The sequence below is a fragment of the Vicugna pacos genome, chromosome 8, assembly GCF_048564905.1.
Source record: "Vicugna pacos chromosome 8, VicPac4, whole genome shotgun sequence".
Taxonomy (NCBI): domain Eukaryota; kingdom Metazoa; phylum Chordata; class Mammalia; order Artiodactyla; family Camelidae; genus Vicugna; species Vicugna pacos.
Genome location: NC_132994.1, coordinates 76,414,057 through 76,431,015, shown reverse-complemented (window position 1 = coordinate 76,431,015; position 16,959 = coordinate 76,414,057).

The following is a 16,959-nucleotide window of genomic DNA, read 5'->3' as shown; positions in this document are numbered from 1 at the left end:
CTGCTGCTGCTGCTTTGGGTGTCGCTTTGTTGTGACTTGTAGCCAGAAACGTCCTCACTGTTGAGCAGGGCTTGCCGCCGGCAGCCTGTTGAACGTGGTTCGTGGGGAATGAAACAATCCTCCCGCATAAATGGCGTTGGTAGTTAAAGGTAATTTGCTGAAGAGGGTTTGTAAAGATCTGCATGTGTGTTCTTTAAAAACCTCAATGGCTTTTATTACTATGGGGTTAGGCGTCTTACGTATTAAAATGTTATCTACATATGCTTCCAAGGTAAAGTGCTAATATACTTAAATTGTTTTATAATTAAAAAGTGTTTTCCAATAACACTGTTTACTTTGATTTGCCTACCACACCAAGTATGCTGCACAAGTTTTATTATTAAAGATAATGGTGGGGGGAGGGTATAGCTCAGTGGTAGAGCACATGCTTAGCCTGCAGGAGGTCCTGGGTCAATCCCCAGCGCCTCCATGAAATAAACACATAAATAAATAAATAAGCCTAGTTACCTCTCCCCCCCAAAAAAAGAGTATCTTAAAAACAGAGAAGATGATGGTTTTCACTCCCTCTTCAAGTGTTTGCTGTGGGCTGGCTGCACACCAGCACTGTGCTGGGGGCTGGGAGCACCAGGCTGGCTAAGAGTCTGGGCCCAGCCCTCACCACGCTTGTTGTAGGGCGAACAAGCGGGAGTGTGTAGGGGGTGGAAGAACTTGGGGGGGCCTGAGACTGTGTTAAGGCAAAGCACGAGAACGGCTACTCTTGTAAACAGCTCAGTTACGAGGGTTCCCGACAGAGGAAACACATGTCAGAAGGGCTTTTGAATACACAAACACAGTGTGGCGTATCCTCAGAAGCAACGAAATGCCACGGGAGTGCGGGAGAGAGGGAGAGAGGGAATCAAGATGAGGCTGCAGAGATGGGAAGGGTCTGTGCTTCCTTCCCCTTAGTGGAGGAACTGAGGACTGAACCCAGGACCTCGTGCACCTGCCAAGCACATGCTCTACCACTGAGCTACACCCTCCAGCCCCCGCAGGGTCTTCAAGGGCATGACCAGGAATTTAGGACAAAGAAGGGCTGGTGGGGGGAGGGGACAGTAGTGGAAGCAGAAAGACCTGTTGGGGTTGGCAGCCGTCCCCATGAAGGAAGGATGCGCGACCAGGCTGAAGGGCCTGGAGGTGGGCCCAGAGGTCAGACTGGCTTTCATTCGGGAGTTGCTTGGACAGGGTTTGCTGGGAATCGGGTGTGAGCGTGAAGAGAAGAGGGGACTGAGGGAGAGCCCCAGGGTTCTGTCTTGAGTAACTGGATGAGCAATGGCCCTGTTTACCGAGGTCGGGGGTCTGGGTGTTGGGCGCATATTTGAGGGGAGAAATCCAAAGTGTTTCATTCCAGACACTTGAGTTTGAGATGCCTGTGAATCCCGTTGGATAAGCACGTTTGAAGCTTGGAAGGGAGTCTGGCTAGAGATGCACTTTTGGAGTCTCCAGCGTGAAGATGGTCATTGAATTTCTGGGCAAGATGAGAGGACGGCTCAGGATCACACAGCATTGAGGGCTAGGAAGGGCAGGGAGAAGGCAACCAAGGAGCAGGCACTGGGGTCGCTGTCAAGGTGGGGACACCCAGAGGAGAGGCAGGGGGGAGATGCTGAGGGAGGACGGGATTCCAGGACGCGGTGTCAGCTGTGAAGACGCTGCTCCAGGTGAGGTCAGGACAGAAAGGCGATAAAACGGGGCTGACGGTGACCACCACAGGAACCACGTCCGGGCATGTAGGAATGAAGGGAGAGCTGGGGCACATGGCACAGAGTATGTAGACAGAAGGTAGACAGAGAGTGTAGACAAACCCATGGGAAGGCCGTCCACGTGGAAAACAGAAATGGAAGTGTAACGTGAAGGCACACCTTTGAAACACGAGCAGTCCCGGAGGTGACTCTGTCCTGACGGGACTCATTCAGTGGAAACAGAAACTGCTAATTCCGGGTGGTCCTTGGGATGAGCCTGTGACAGGGCCCCGTCCATGGATGTGATTTGCTGGGTCTCGGCTGACAGCCAGCAAGGGATGTCCCAAGCCGTGCTGGTCAGCTCCTGATAATCCCACTTACAGAAGAAGAAACGGGGTCTCAAGGAGGTGAAGTACTTTGCCCCAAGTTGTGGAAGCGGGATTCAGACCAGGCGGCTCAGCCCCGTCTGTCCCCTCCAGGTTCCTGCAGCGGCAAGTCCGTGTATGAGCAGAGCTTCCCTCCAGCCTCTGCAGTGATGGAAACCGGCTCAGGAGGAACCCTTCTGCCGCCCCCGGGCCCTGCTCCCCACCGGCCACGGGCGCAGCGTGTGGGCGGGTATGGCTGTCATCTTCCAGCTCCGCCCAGAAGGTTAGGACGTCCAACTCAGGCCGCCCCCGGTCCTGCAGCCCCTGGACCACGGAACCAAGGAGACCTGCATGTTCTGTGGCGGGTCCCCAGGGGAACCAGGAGACCCTGAACCAGAGCCTCCAGCAGGTTGAAAGTAGTTGTCTTTACTTGAGATCAGAATGCATGGATGGTTTTAAACTGGAAGAGCTTCAAAATACAGCCAAAGATCAAAGTGAATGCATTGAAAATCACCCTGCAATGCTTTTCCAAGGCCACAGCTGTTCTGACTTAATCCTAAGGTAAATTCTAAGTAAATCCACAATTAGCCTCGTGTGTGTGTGATTTTGGGGTGACCTTTGGAAAACAAATCTAGTCTCATGATTTCTTCCTCCCTCCCTCCCCCTCCCTCCTTCTCACCTCCCTCCCCCCCTTCCTTCCTCCCTCCCACCTCCTTCCAACCTCCCTCCCTCCCTCCCTTTCTCTGGGAAGCTAAAGAGCCACTTGGGAAAATGGGCCTCAGAAAGCAGACCCCAGAGTCTATCTTTCCCATATCTCCCCGTCTCCTGACCTGTCACTTTTTTCTGAGCCTACATTTGTCATGATAAGACCTTCATATTAAAAGGGTGATTCTAAATCTTTGTCAAATAAAAATTTGCAAAATCAGAGCTGAGTCTTAGGGCATTCTGTGCCCCCTCTCAGTTTTCACAGACAGTGGGAGGGTCCCCGAGGCAGTAGTTCTGTGAGTGACAGAGGAACAAGGCTACCAAGTCTTGTCTGCTGTATTTCCACTGGGTGTCTGTTTGTAATCAAATCATTGACTAAATTTTGGACATTACCTGAGATTTTCCAAAGGCAGTTGACTTTCCTCATGTTATGAATTAAATTTCCAAAGTAGGAACATTTCTCTCCTGCCATTGGCTCAGTTCTTTCAAGCTCAAAAGAAACAAAATCACTGGTAGCCTGCCCAGGCAACTTTTTATTAATAGCAGGGCTTTTGTTTCCCGCACACAATCACACAGGCTGGAAACATGATTTATTTAAAACTTAAGTCACAAATGAAGGCTGCTCATGTCAGGTGGGGAGCTGGCATGAGTTCTAGGTGAGGCCACAGACAGTCATTTGCGCTCGAATTTAAACTGGAAATCATGTCACCTAAGTTGGCATTCGTTGGACACATCTGTGCTAAACTATGCAGAAACATTTCAGCGTTGTCAACAAGTGTTTCCATCTGGCCATGGTTTTCCATGTTCAGAGTTTGAAAAATAATTGGGCAGAATCCTTGGTGATCTGAGTACACTCTGAGAGTAACATACACGTTAACTGTGACCACCTCTTCTGTTCTTCCTGGACACGTATTCACACACACACACAATCACACACACACAGAAACATGCCACGCACACGTGTACACCACACACATAAACGTGTAACACGAACACACGCAGACACTCACACACAGACGTGTACCCCGAGGGCAGCCTGTTTAGGCGTGTCTGGTGACTCCCTCCGCGTCAGGAGCAGCCGTGCCATGTGCGTTTGGCCCTGGGGCAGATTGGACCTTTGGAATCCTGGCTCCCCTGTTACTAGCAACTTACAGATATGTCCCGATTCTTAATGGGTTTAACTGCAAACTAGGGCTCGGATCTTACCTTCTAGACTATTATGAAGGCCGTTTCATAGGCACCAGGCCCTTCCTCCCCCGCTGAACCTCCCTGCTTTCCCGGGTGCCCCTCTGCCCGGGACTTGCCCGGGGAGAGCTGAGGGTTCCACAGGTCTACACCTCCCGGGCGGAGGTGCGCTCTGGCCGCATCTCAGAGAAGCCAGATCTGGGCTCTGTTCCACTTCCCTGCGTGCTTAGGGTTCACTCTTCAAGTCCACTAATTTCGTCATCCTTCAGACCGACCAGCGGCAGGTAGAATCAGGCGGCATCGCAGAGGTAACGCTGTTCCCTCCCCGGCCGGTTGCCGGGCTGGGCCAGGGCCGCTGAGTGAGAGGAGCCGTGAGCGGGGTCCTCCGGCGGACGGGGTGATGTCCGCAGGGCCGGCCGGTCTCCGCGCTGCCCGGCTCCTGAGCCGTCTGCACGCGGAGGACCAGCCGCCCTGGGCTCCGGGGCGGGGGGAGCCGTGAGCCGGACGACCCGGGCCCTGCGGGGACGGCGGGCAGCCCCAGCCCCTCGAAACTGCCGGGCTTGGGCGGGGAGGTGGCGGGAGACCGCTCAGCCTGCCCTGTTTTCTGACTCACAATTGAGGACTTAGGGTCCCACAGAAATGAGTGCTAAAAGGCCCAGTGAGGTGAGATCAGGGCTGTTCTGGGAAATCTGGGACATAGCATGCGTTTGTTATTTTTTTAAATTAATTAATGTTTTTATTGAAGAAAAGTGGATTTACAACGTTGTGTTAATTTCAGGTGTCCAGCCTGGTGATTCAGTTATCCATTATACGTGTGCACGCATTCTTTGTCAGGGTCTCTTCCATTACAGGCTATCACAGGGCATGGGACGTGGGTGCCTGTGCTGTACAGCAGCACCTGGGGTTTACCTCACATACGGCAGTGTGCAGGCGTAGCATGTAGTCAGATATGAGCAACAGGCCTCGCCTCAGCCCTCGCTGGCGGAGAGTGTCATGGGGAGGAGCTGGGTGCTGGACTTCGGGGAACTCAGCGAAGTTAGAGCAAAAAGATCACACCAGCCCCTCTCACTGCCCCACCTTGTCAAGGAGTTTGCCTCTTGTAGACATTTTGGCGTTTGCGCCACATTTCGCCCTGAAATGTCTTCCCCATCCTTCCTCCTCCTCATCTGGTCCATTACCCGCGCAGGCCCTGCAGAGCCATCCTCCTGGGAACGGCGTCCTTGCTCCATCTGCTGCCCCCAGGATGGTCCCCAGTTGGACAGAATCAGTGTCTCCTGGGAGCTGGTGAGAAGCGCGGCATCTCTGTTCTTGCCCTAGACCTGCCGAACCCGATTCTGTGTTTTAACGAGACACTCAGGTGATTGGCGTGCACGTTCAATTAAATTTTTTTTTCCTGTCTCACAACGCTTCATAATGTGGTGGTCTCTGGTCACCCATTTTATGAGCCAAGACGTTGAAGCACTGAGAAAACGTCTCTCTTCCCAAGAACAAGACTTTACTCAGGGAATCAAAGTTGTTGCTGTTTTTTAATTAAGAAAACACAGCTGCTGCTTTACTAGACTGCGTGGCCGACATAGGTTTCAACCAACCCTCACCACGCCTTCAGACACGCGCACGTGACAGGCTGTGTGAGGCTGGTCTCCCAGTCTCCGGGAGTTCTAGGTTTGTTGAGAGGCCTTTGTTTTTTATTACAAGCCTCAACATCGCCTCCTCTGACTCTGCAGCATGTCTCTGACCCACCTGGAGCCCAGGACGAGGTGATCTGTGCTTTTCCCCATGAGAGCATGGAACAATCTGGAAGCTGCAAAGCTGAACACGGATGACCTGAAACGTGGCCATTGTCACAGCCTCTGCCGTGCACAGCTCCCGGTCCAGCGGCTGCAGGTGCCCACACTGCCCACAGAGCTGGGGACAGAGATGGCTTTCCTCTGCCTCAACGCCCCTTGAAAGAGAAAGTGGTCAAGTGACCGGAATGATAGCAGGTGTCCTCCTCTGTCTACCCTGGCCCTGAAAAGGGACTCGGAGGCTTGTAAAATGACCGGTCAGGTGACACGACTGGTTGGAGAAAGTTGACTTGTTTAGTTTTCCAACGTTTATGGAAAACCTAATAGCCGTGGCTCTGAACACTCATGACCTTCTTGCTTCCACAAAAAAGGTGTGAGTCAGCACTTCACCAACCACAGTCGTTGTGGGCAAGCTTTCAAAGTTTTGAAGAGGCGTTTAATTTTATAGTATTGGTTCCAAAACTCAGATTTTTTCCCCTAAACTGTTTCAGCCGTCAACAGAGTCGGCCAGAGGAGCCCGCTGAGCAGCCCAGCAATGCTCTTAAAGGTATTTAAGCGGTTTCTCTTCTGCTTAAAAAGAAAAACAGATGCAGAAGAGAGAGGAAAAGGGAAAGAGAAGATCGGAGAAGACATTTCATTTGCGGCTCTTAAATTTAGGAGAGCCTTTCAGAGGAGACTTGGTAATGGAAGCTCCGTTACAAACGTGACATCGCTTACATTGTTACGTCTTTCCTGAACTAGCATTTCAAATAACGCGTTTTGGGTGTGTGTATCGCCTGAAAACGCAGGAATTGTTCTCACATCGCAGCAACCCTGCCAGTTTGCCGGCCTAACTGGTAAGCAGTGAAATCTGGATAAACAGCTGTTGTTCTGAAGTGTGTGGTTTTGGAAGGTCTGTCACCGTCCCCACTAGCTCGAAACATATCGTGGCAGAACACTTCACATGCTTACTAGCATTTAGCTGTTTTCAATGCTTGATGTAGATTAAAAACTGCCCACACTTAGGGGAAGAGTCAGGTGCGTGTGGTACCCTGTTGCTAGTCAGCAGTGTGAAGTCTAACTTTCACGTTCAAAGTTGCCAAAATCTGAAACTCCTCGATTAATCTTTATTATTTCGGAGATTAATTTACTCAACATGTAAAATGTGGTTCCCAGCAGGGGAAAGAGCTGCTTCGTAAGGAATTCCAAGCATGAGGACCTGGTCTGGTGAATTTGACAGGGTTTCACCTTCTCGTGCAGCGTGGGTCCACTCATGCGCTGTGTAAAAACCAGCCATCCGCACCAGGACCCCCCCCCCTCACGCCCACGTGACCGGCTATCCGCACCAGGGCCTCCACTCACGACCGCGTGGCTTGAAGGAGCCTTTTGGTGTTTTTGAAGAGAATCAGTGCGTGAAGTTCAGATACAAGCCCCGCACACACAGGACCGCACCTTCTAAAGGAAGAAGAGCTGCTCAAAACTAACTTTCCTCCTTTTCATGTCGTTACAGTTTTTCCTACTGTTCTGGGTGTGGGTCCCTATTTAAACATCCCAACCCCGTTAAGTAACAGGCATTAGTCCCTGTGAAGCTCCTTCCTCCACAATTTGCAAGATCCGTTTTAAACGTGTTGTTAGGGTTCCAGATGATAAAACGATAAAGGAAAAGTCTACTTTAAAAAAGTTATACAATCTTCTATAAAATTGTAAAAGCATATTGTTGAATAATATTAATTCATTTATGAATTTGAAATATTTTGAGACCTACCACATGCCAGGAGCTGTTCTAGCGGAGACTGGCATGAAGACAGATATCCTGTTTGCCCTTAAAGGTGACAAAAATCCAGAAACAGTACAAATGGAGCCACCAGATGGTCAGGCAGCATTTAGTGAGCGTTTACGGCGCGCACAGGAACAGCTCGCAGCTGGGAGATTTCAGGCCCAAAGCCGACGGGGCGCTCAGCGTCGTGACGCCACAGGGCGCTTGGAACCGAGAAGGAGGAAGTCGTCTGCCGTTCAGTGACCGGTCATTACCCGGGGCAGGTGATTAGTTCCAAGTGGTTACCTTGGACCATTGCAGGAAGATGACCTGGGTTCATTTCATGATCATCAGAGGCAGTTACAAGAAATAACCTAAGTTCAGTTTCGCTCATGTTCATGAAACTAGTAGATTTAGTTTTGTTTATGTGGCTTACAGGGCTGTGTCTGCTTGCTTGGGGTGGGTTTCAAGCCTGCTCTCCGTTTTATTTTATTTTATTCCAGGCTTAGAAATAAAGCTGCTGTCTGTGAGCGGCGCCGTGCTGGGGGTGCGTGCCCGGTCACACCTGCTGGGCGCTAGCTGACTTGCTTCTCGGGAGAGAAGTCTCCATGGCCAAGGCCTGGGTGGGCCCCACACATACTGTCTTTTATTCTGCTCCAGGCGCTTGAACTTTTAAGATCTGATGTGAGTCTGAACGGTCTTGGGAGGGCGATGTTGTTTTCATCCGTATTTACAGATACGGGCAAAGACCGCCCTGAAGTGCCGCACATCGCTTAGCTAGTAGGCGCGGAGCTCGGTGCCAAGTCCTGACCTGAATGCAAAATTGGTTTTTAAAAATGTCTGATTCATATTCATTTCTATTATAGAAGCAAAGATATTCATGGGAAAGATTCAGAAAAGTTTTTTCAGTAAGAAAAAAATAATCTGTTTCTACCAAGCAGCACTTCCTTGCACAGTGTTAATGTTTATAAGTTTTATATACATACCTTTTAAATTCTGCTGGCCACGCGGCCCACTTGCATCCACAGAAGCATAGTCTAGCAACCAATAATACAATCTGAAAGGAAATCCAGGCGAGAGGGTATAGCTCAAGTGGTAGAGCACATGCTTAGCATGCACAAGGTCCTGGGTTCAATCCCCAGTAGCTCCATCAAAAAACTCAATAGATAAACCCCAATAAGTTACCTCCCCCCTGCAAGAAAGAAAGAAAGAAAGGAAACCCAGTTTTTCATGGTCTTTCTCGAAGCCCATGGAAAGAGGTGGCAGCACCGGCCCCTCCCGCAAGTGCTCCTTCATTGCCAATACTTGTTAAATGCTGTTGAGGTACACGTGCTGGGCCCCATAAGGACAAGCGAAAGATTCAAACCGTTTATTGTCTGTGACTTTGGGCAGGTCTAAATGTCTCTACCTCTCAGTTTTCTCATCTTGGAGGGGGTCTACTGACACCTAATGAGATAATTTATGAATAACGCCTGACACAGGGTGGGGATTCAATCTATGTTGTTCTGTTCCTGGTTTCTTTTCATTCTTTCTCTCAAACAGTTTTCGTGCCAGATTATTGCACAACATGTTGATGGAAAAAATGTGATTTTGATTACAAAAAGGAGAGTGTGATCACTCCTCCATTCACAGGCGGTCCCGACACGGTCATCCCTCTTGCAGTAACTCGTTAAACCCCTCCTCTGAGGGGGGCAACTGCACGGTAAAGAAATCCAAGCGTCTTAGTTACAACTGAAGGTTGTACAGGGCTGGAAATTATCTCCCCAGATTCATGTTTGCCTGGAACCTCAGAGTGTGAAGTTATTTGAAATAGGACCTTCACAGATGGAAACAGTCAAATTAAGATGAGGTCATGCTGAAATAGGATGCACCCTAGTCCGATGACGTCCTTATAAGAAGGGGAAATTTGCACACAGACACGGGGAGAGGGGAGCACCACATGAAGACACAGAAACACACAGGGACAAGGCATGTGACAGTGGATGCAGATGTTGGAGTTATGCCCTCACAGGCCAAGGAATGCCAAGGATGGCTGGCAACCACCAGAAGAAGCTGGAAGAGGCAGGGAAGAATGTTCCCTTAGAGCCTTTGCAGAGAAATGACCTTGCTGACATCTTGTTTTTGGACTTCCAGCCTCCAGAACCATGAATGAACAGATATCCCTAAGTCACCCAGGTGGTGGCACTTGTTGGGGTGCCCTGGGAAGTGGATACAAAGGTCTTCCATGCGGGGTTCCAGCCCCAGCTGCAGCCGCCTCACTCCATCCTCCACTTTGCCACCTTGTCCTCAACTTGGCCCCCTTCCCCCACCTCCAGGCCTTGTTCACCATGTTTTCTCCATTTGGATGGAGTTTCTCTTCCTACACTCTCCTCCATCCACATCTCTAGCTCTTCAGTGTATTTAGAAGCTTGGCCCTAAGTCCATTCAACTAAAGGGCTTTAAAGCAACTATTTCAAAATCAAAATCCTCATTCCTGGTGGATGTTTAGCTTCTATGGGGGTGTTTTATCCAGTTGCTGAAAGGACTTTCTGGTTCCATAACCATAGAACTCTGTTCTCCTTCAGCACTTAACTAGGCCACAGGCAGTAGCCGGCGCAGCCCTTTGATTAAGTTCATCCATCAGGGAGTGATAATGCCTGGTGGTCGGTGCTTCATTATTACTGCTGTTTTGGATTTGGGGAGGGGTGTTTGGATATATGTGTTTTTAATTTCTTTCCAAGTGTGGGGCTCTTTCAGTAATCTGACGCCATTTGGCCGACTAGCCGCACACTCACTGGCTGCAGCTGGTAACCACTGGTGTGCACTTGACTCTGACATCGGGACTGGGCTCCGCTCAGCAGTTCTTCTGCTCATCCCACGTGGCCTTATTCTCATGGCTGCAGGGAGACTCCACTCATGTACCTGGTACTTCTGCTGGTACGGCTGTAACCACTGGCAGCTGGCCCAGCCAGCATCTCTCTCTCTCTTTCTGTGTCATCTCTCCAGCAGGGTAGCCATACTTCTTCCCATGGTGTCAGACCTCAGTTACATCTCAGAGAGCAACTGAGGAGGGTCAGGAGCCCTTCAGGTCCCATGCCCGTGCTCCCGGCAGTTCTGTATCCCTGGTGGTGCTGCTTTGCTGGGCTGGTAGTAAGCTACAGTGTAAGCAACCTGGAACCAAGTCTTCCTTCCAACCAGCCTTTGAACCCAGCCTAGACTTTGCAGGATGGTCTAGCTTAAGCTAAAATCTCCTTGGCCATTTTCTGTGTTGTAATCAACCCACAACTGCTTTCTGAGGAAAACTTTGGATCTGATTTTAGATACTGCCTCAAAGCTCCTCCCTGTAAGGGACAGGGACGGAGCCCATAGCCTAGAGGGCGTGCCGTCCATCAGTTGCTCCTGCCAGACCTTCAGAGAGCCATAAGCTTGGGCTGCATGATTTTGACCTCAAGTAGAATTTTTTTACCCAAATGTGCTTTGGTTGTTGTGCCTTAAGTCTCCGTTAAGGGGAGCTATTTTCCTTTCAATGTACCGATGTTGTCAAGGACACTATTCACCGTACCACAAAAAATCGTCATTATACACTGGAGACACATCTGTCAGGGCTCAGTTAAATTAACCTGTGCTTCTCTGGAACAACTAATTTTCTAAGATTGTATTTGTGCTGTCAATTAGGCAGCCGACAGTGCTTCCCTCTTTCCGTTGGCTGATTGGAAGCGCAGAATCGCAGCTTCACGGGTTGAGCAGCTGACGATGGGCTTTCTGTGAGCTCTTTGCTTCCGCGTTTCTTAGGTTTTCTTTCATGTCGTCTCATGTCCCCAAATTCCTACGATCTATTTCCAGCTGTGTGTATATTTTTCTTTATCTTTCTATTCTCACAACTCCTGCTGCTGCTTCTTGGACGCGGTAAGTGCTTTGTTGTCCATGTTCACTGCTTCTTGAATGCTTAGCTTCCTCAGCGCTCTTGGGTGTGCTGTAAGACATACTCCCTCCTAGCTGCCTGGAGAATCCTAGCTGCTCCCCGAGTCCCAGTTTGACGATGGTAGACGGCCCTCATGAAGTTTCCACAGCTCTTTCAGGAAGTGTTGCGTTCTCCTCCTCCTGTGCACCGTGCGCTTCGCCCCTCTCTGCCCGGCCTGAAGGCCTGCCCAGCGCGCTACTGCGTCACACGTGTTGTCGAGTGGCTGATGGCTGATCATGGATTTTGTTGAGCACAATTCGGACGTGATCTGCTTCTCACGATAAAACTGCAGCGTGCAAGGGTTCTTTTTTCAGTGACAGCAACTGTAGACTTCCTTCCTCTTCTGTCCCTCCAGGGGCCCCACCAAGATGGCACCAGAGAAATTCCATCCGATGTCTGCATCGACATTGACACACGACAAACAGGCCCAACGCTCTTTCAAGAAGCCAGTTATGGCTCTGGGCTCTTTGCTTTGTATGGCCCTAAGATTGTGAGCCAAATTACCAAAAAGAAGTCTTTAAAAGTATCCAGTGGAATGGGAACTAATGACAACTGTCAGTGAAATATGCCCAGACCCCTGGTTCAGTGAACTGCTGTGTGGAGGCTTTCAGTGCAGCAGTAACTTGACAGCCAGGAGCCCCCTGAGAGCTCCAGCAGTCAGTTCTGGTCCCTTCGTGTGTGGAATGCTAAGACTGTGGAATGTGTGAGTTTTTCAACTAGTTATGTCTACACAGTACAGAAATATATCATAGCTGGGCTGCAAGCTGTAAGCTGAGACCATTCACACCTCTCACATTTAGCATCTCCTTGTGTTCCCACAGAGAACTGGTTTTCAAACACAAGAGGAAAAAAAATCCAGGAAATTCAAAATATTTATAAAATTTGGAGTTACCTATGATTCTGGTTATTTTAACTGCAGAAGTTCTGCTCAGGAGAAATCTGTGGGGAAAGTGTATGGCGGGTGAAGCATTTAGCATTCATAAAGTTAGGCGTTCATGATCTTAGGAAATAGCCTTAGTTTCACAGGACTTCATAGTGCCGTATGGATGCTTATTAGAAATTGCTTAAGAATATATCTTCTAAGATAACTTTCTAGGAAAAGGGGAAAAAACCCCAAAGAAATGGCTTGCTTTGTGAATAGTAGCAATTGTTGGCATGTTTAGTTTGTATCAAAATCCTGAGATTTTGCATAGGAAGCAGCGCTAGAAGAGCGAGGAAAGCAGCCGTGCAGAGGGCCGCTGTCTTCTCATGAGTTATGTGGGGAAATCACGGAAGAGTTTTATCGTTTGGTAGAAGGAGAACCGTGTGGGCAGTTGAGGACATGGGTACAACCTGGCTGTGACCACTACCATTTGAGACAGGACAGGATGCTCTCCAGACTCTTCCTTCTCTGATGCCCTGCTGAGTCTATCAGCAAGAGTGACTCCCTGAGTTCATTTTAAAAAAAAATTCTTATTTATTGAAGTGTACTCGATTTACAAAGTCAGTTTCAGGTGTACCGCAAAGTGACTCGGCCACACACACACACACACACACACATGTATTTTAGACTCTTCTCCATTACAGCTCATTATAAGAAACTGAACTTCGTTTCCTGGGCCCCACAGCAGGTCCTTGCTGTTTACCTCCTCTATATACAGTCACGTGTGCTTGTTAAGACCGAAATCCTAGAGTTCATTTTTTATTTAGAAAGTGGAGTAGACATTTTCTCAGCTTTGGGTGCCAGTACCAAAGGTTCTTGTGTAACAAAGGTGCAAATAGAGGAAGGCAGCCCGTGGGTCTGTGGGCATCACCAGCTTTGACCCCAGCCACTCAGGCCCTTCGGTCACGGATCACAGAGACACAGGCACAGAGCGACCTCCCAGGACCTGGTGGCCTTGTGCCCTCAGAGGTAGCCATCAGATGCAGTTTGATCCACCAATTCCCTGAATGAAAGGAAACTGCGACAGTGTGTGCTGAAACCTGTTCTGGGTTTAAAATGTCCCCTGGACAATAGCAGAGATCTCTCGATTCTAGATAAAAACATGGAAAAAAGAACAAAACTCCAGAGAACTCGGATTGGAAGATTTTTGGTCAAATTCCTTTCTGGGGACTTATTTATGAATCCCATAATTGATGGTTTTATTTCCCTTTCTTTGGGGAATAAAATCAAATTTTAGAACTATATCCATTAAGGCAGTTAGACCAAGATCTGAGTCTTCTTCTGAGACAAGAACTCACATGCATTGCAGCAAGGGAAGGAAATGTGTAACATCAGCAGACTCTGGGGAGAGGTCTGCCTTTGTCCAGAAAGTGCTCCTGTTTGGTGACTCTCTTTCCGCTGGGCAGTGGGGCCTCCCTGCAGTGCCTGAACATCACCCCCAGCGCTTCTGCTCAGGGGCAAAGGGCCCGGTCCTCTGAAGCAGTTGCCTGATGATCTCTCGGGAGGCTGGCTGTGGGTTGTAGAAAAATGCTTCTCCATCTGTCCCTGGGCCCCTCGGGTAGCCAGAATCATCACCACCCGAATAGAAGGCAGAAGACAGAGCAAGAGAGATGTGAAACTGGGGGCGTAACGTTTCACGTCTCTTGCTTAGGGTGAAAGGCAGAGCGAAATGTTCCATGTTTCTCTCTCTCCCTCTCTCAGAGCTGTCCCCCTGCTGCACGTGAAGGGCTCTGAGCAAACCTGGCCCCTCACTGTGACAAGCTCTAAAGCAAACAGCCCAAATGACAGACAACCTATGGTGGTGTCGGCGGGAAAGCGTTAGTAACATAGATGGAACTTTGCCTCAAGAAAGGGTAAGGGACTGGCCAAGGACTGAAGGCCCCGGGCTCCCTCCTCACTCCTGCCCCTGACTCTGGGGTCTGTGACCCCCTCCGGGCAGATGGCCTTCTGCTGTGTCAAAGCAGCTCCCTGAGGCAGCCCAAGGGCTGTGTTACCCCCGCCCGCCCACACTGCCATAGTCTGTCCCTTCAGGCCCAGCCACTCCCAGAGAGCAAACCTGAAGGGAGCAGGCACGCGCTGGCTGGAGGCAAGCAGAGTCTCCCTCTCCCGGGAGGGCTGGTGGATGGAGGGGAGACCGCCCTCGGGGACGGTCCGGCAGGAGGAGCAGGGCTGCCCCCGGTGGTGGAGACAGGGAGGCACTGGCTGTTGGCTTCACACAACACTTGCTTTCCACGGACAGATGTGAAATGTTATTTGATTGATAACCTGGCCAAACACTGTTTTATGTGGATGAAAAATAAACCCTAGATAAATCTGAAAATGTCCTACTCCAGGATTCTAAAGAAAAGTGGTTCTTTTGTACGTAGGAGAACGCAAATGAGTCAAGAGGTCACGCGAGTCAAGATCAGAAAGTCTTGAGTTAAACTGAGTAAACATCTCACTTCAACAAACTGAAGAGAAAGACAAAGAGGTAAAAATAAGATAATATCAGGTTTTAAAAACTGAGAAAACTATCGAGAAGGGACTATGGCAGCTAAACTCACAATAATAGAATTAAAGTCCGTTCTGAAGAGTGGAACGGACACTGTGGGACGACCAAGCAGACACGTGGACTTGGAAAAGCTCACCTGGAACTTAGACCAGATAGAAAAAGAAGACGCACAAGATGAGAGGTTAGTTGACATGTGTTGGACTAAAGAGAGAAAAGCCAACTGGTAAACCAGCTTATTGACATTCCTGATGAAGAGAACAAAATCAAAGGAATTCGGGTAATTATAAGAAATGTTTCCTAAGAAAACTGAGTGTGCATTGAAATGACTCATTAAGATAAAGCAACGAGGAGACAAGATGCAATATGATGGTGCACTTTAACAGTCCTCTCAATCTCTGGAAGGAAGACAAAACAGCTAATTGAAAATTGGAATAATGCAGTTAATAAGGATGATGTGCACACGTGCACACACATGCGCACACGCATGTGCACGCCCCACATGCACATACATGCACGTGCACGTGCACACGCACATAACACACGCACACACACATGTGCGCACATAATAGGATTTGTTCCCTCAGAGTGACTACACCCATGGAAATATTTCAGAATTCAAGAAACATTAGAAAATTTTAGCATGTTTTTCAAGAAAGAAAAATTCAGTAAATTTGCGGAAACACTGGACTGGCACAGGAGCCACCGCCCTGTTTTCTGTCTCCCTGGAGCTGATTCTCTGTGTGCTGCTGCATGGGAGGGATTGCGTTGGTGAAGTTGCACCTGGACAGATTCCCCGATGAGTGGGGCTGACACCAACCCTCAGCAGAGAAGTAAGATGGAAAGCAGTGATTGTACTGACCTGAAGGTGGTGGGTGAGAAGGTCAGATGGCGGAATTGACTATAAAGAGCCGCGTGCCACAAAACAAATGTATGAGAGCCAGAAGGAGATTCAACTAAGTTAGATCAGACCGGCCAAGCAAAGAGAGGGTACATGTGGAAACAGAGAACGCAGGTAGGATCACTGGGTTTCACACCAGACAAAGGCATCCAGGAAATTAACTAACAAAAAGCCCCAAAGCCCAGTTATTCTATCCAGAGCTGGAAAAGCATGGACTGTAATATGTGCACAATTTGGTGGCACCATATTCTTACTGTGCCAGTGTTTGTCCTAGTCTTTGATGGCTCCCAGCACCTACCCCGCGACTCTGCTGTCCATAAAACAGCTGGTGTGTCTGCACTCAGGGAAAATGCTCTCTTTTTCTCCTTTAAATTGTCAATTGTATGTTTTGATCAACGTCAACTATAAATAAGGTGAGGAGAATAACTAGTTCTCAGAAAATACACTCTTTTCTTCAGTAGTGACGTGCTTATTCAGATTTTTTGTCAGGAAGTTATTTTGATCTCAGTGTTTGACGATAAACACAAATAAAAACCTTTCAACAGTTCCTTGATTGGATTTGCATTTAATTTTTTAAAATATATTCCTGTCAATTGTAGGGCATTCTGTGTCTTTCGGTAGGGCTCGATTATTCTAGCAAAACTGATACTAAGTATGTCTCCTTCAAGTCAAGCATCCTGTTGAAAAATGTCCTTTGAAAACTTGCACAGGCCACATATTATTTTAAAAATAATCAAGATTGTGAAAGACAAAGAAAGACCAAGGAGATGTTGCAGCTCACAGGAAGCTAGGTAGACCAGATGACCAAACGCGGCATGTGATTCAGAATTGAAGCCTGGATCAGAACTTTGTCTACTTGTCTGTTTCTCCATGAGAAGCAGTAGTCAAACACTTAAATAATTTGAAAACGTTCTGTGGATTAGACATTAGTCTGTATCAAGTTTAGCTCCTGATTTTAACCATTGCACTGTGGTTAGGTAAGAGCAAACATTTGCTTTCTTTTTTAAAAATGTTTATTTTTTTATTGGAGTATAGTTGATGTACAATGTTTCAGGTGTACAGAGAAGAGGTTCAGTTGCACATATATATAAATATGTATTCTTTTCATATTCTTGTCTATTATAAGTTATTATAAGATAGTGAATATGGTTCCTTGTGCTACACAGTAGGTCCTTATTATTTATCTGTTGTATATATTGTAGTCTGTATCTGTTAATCC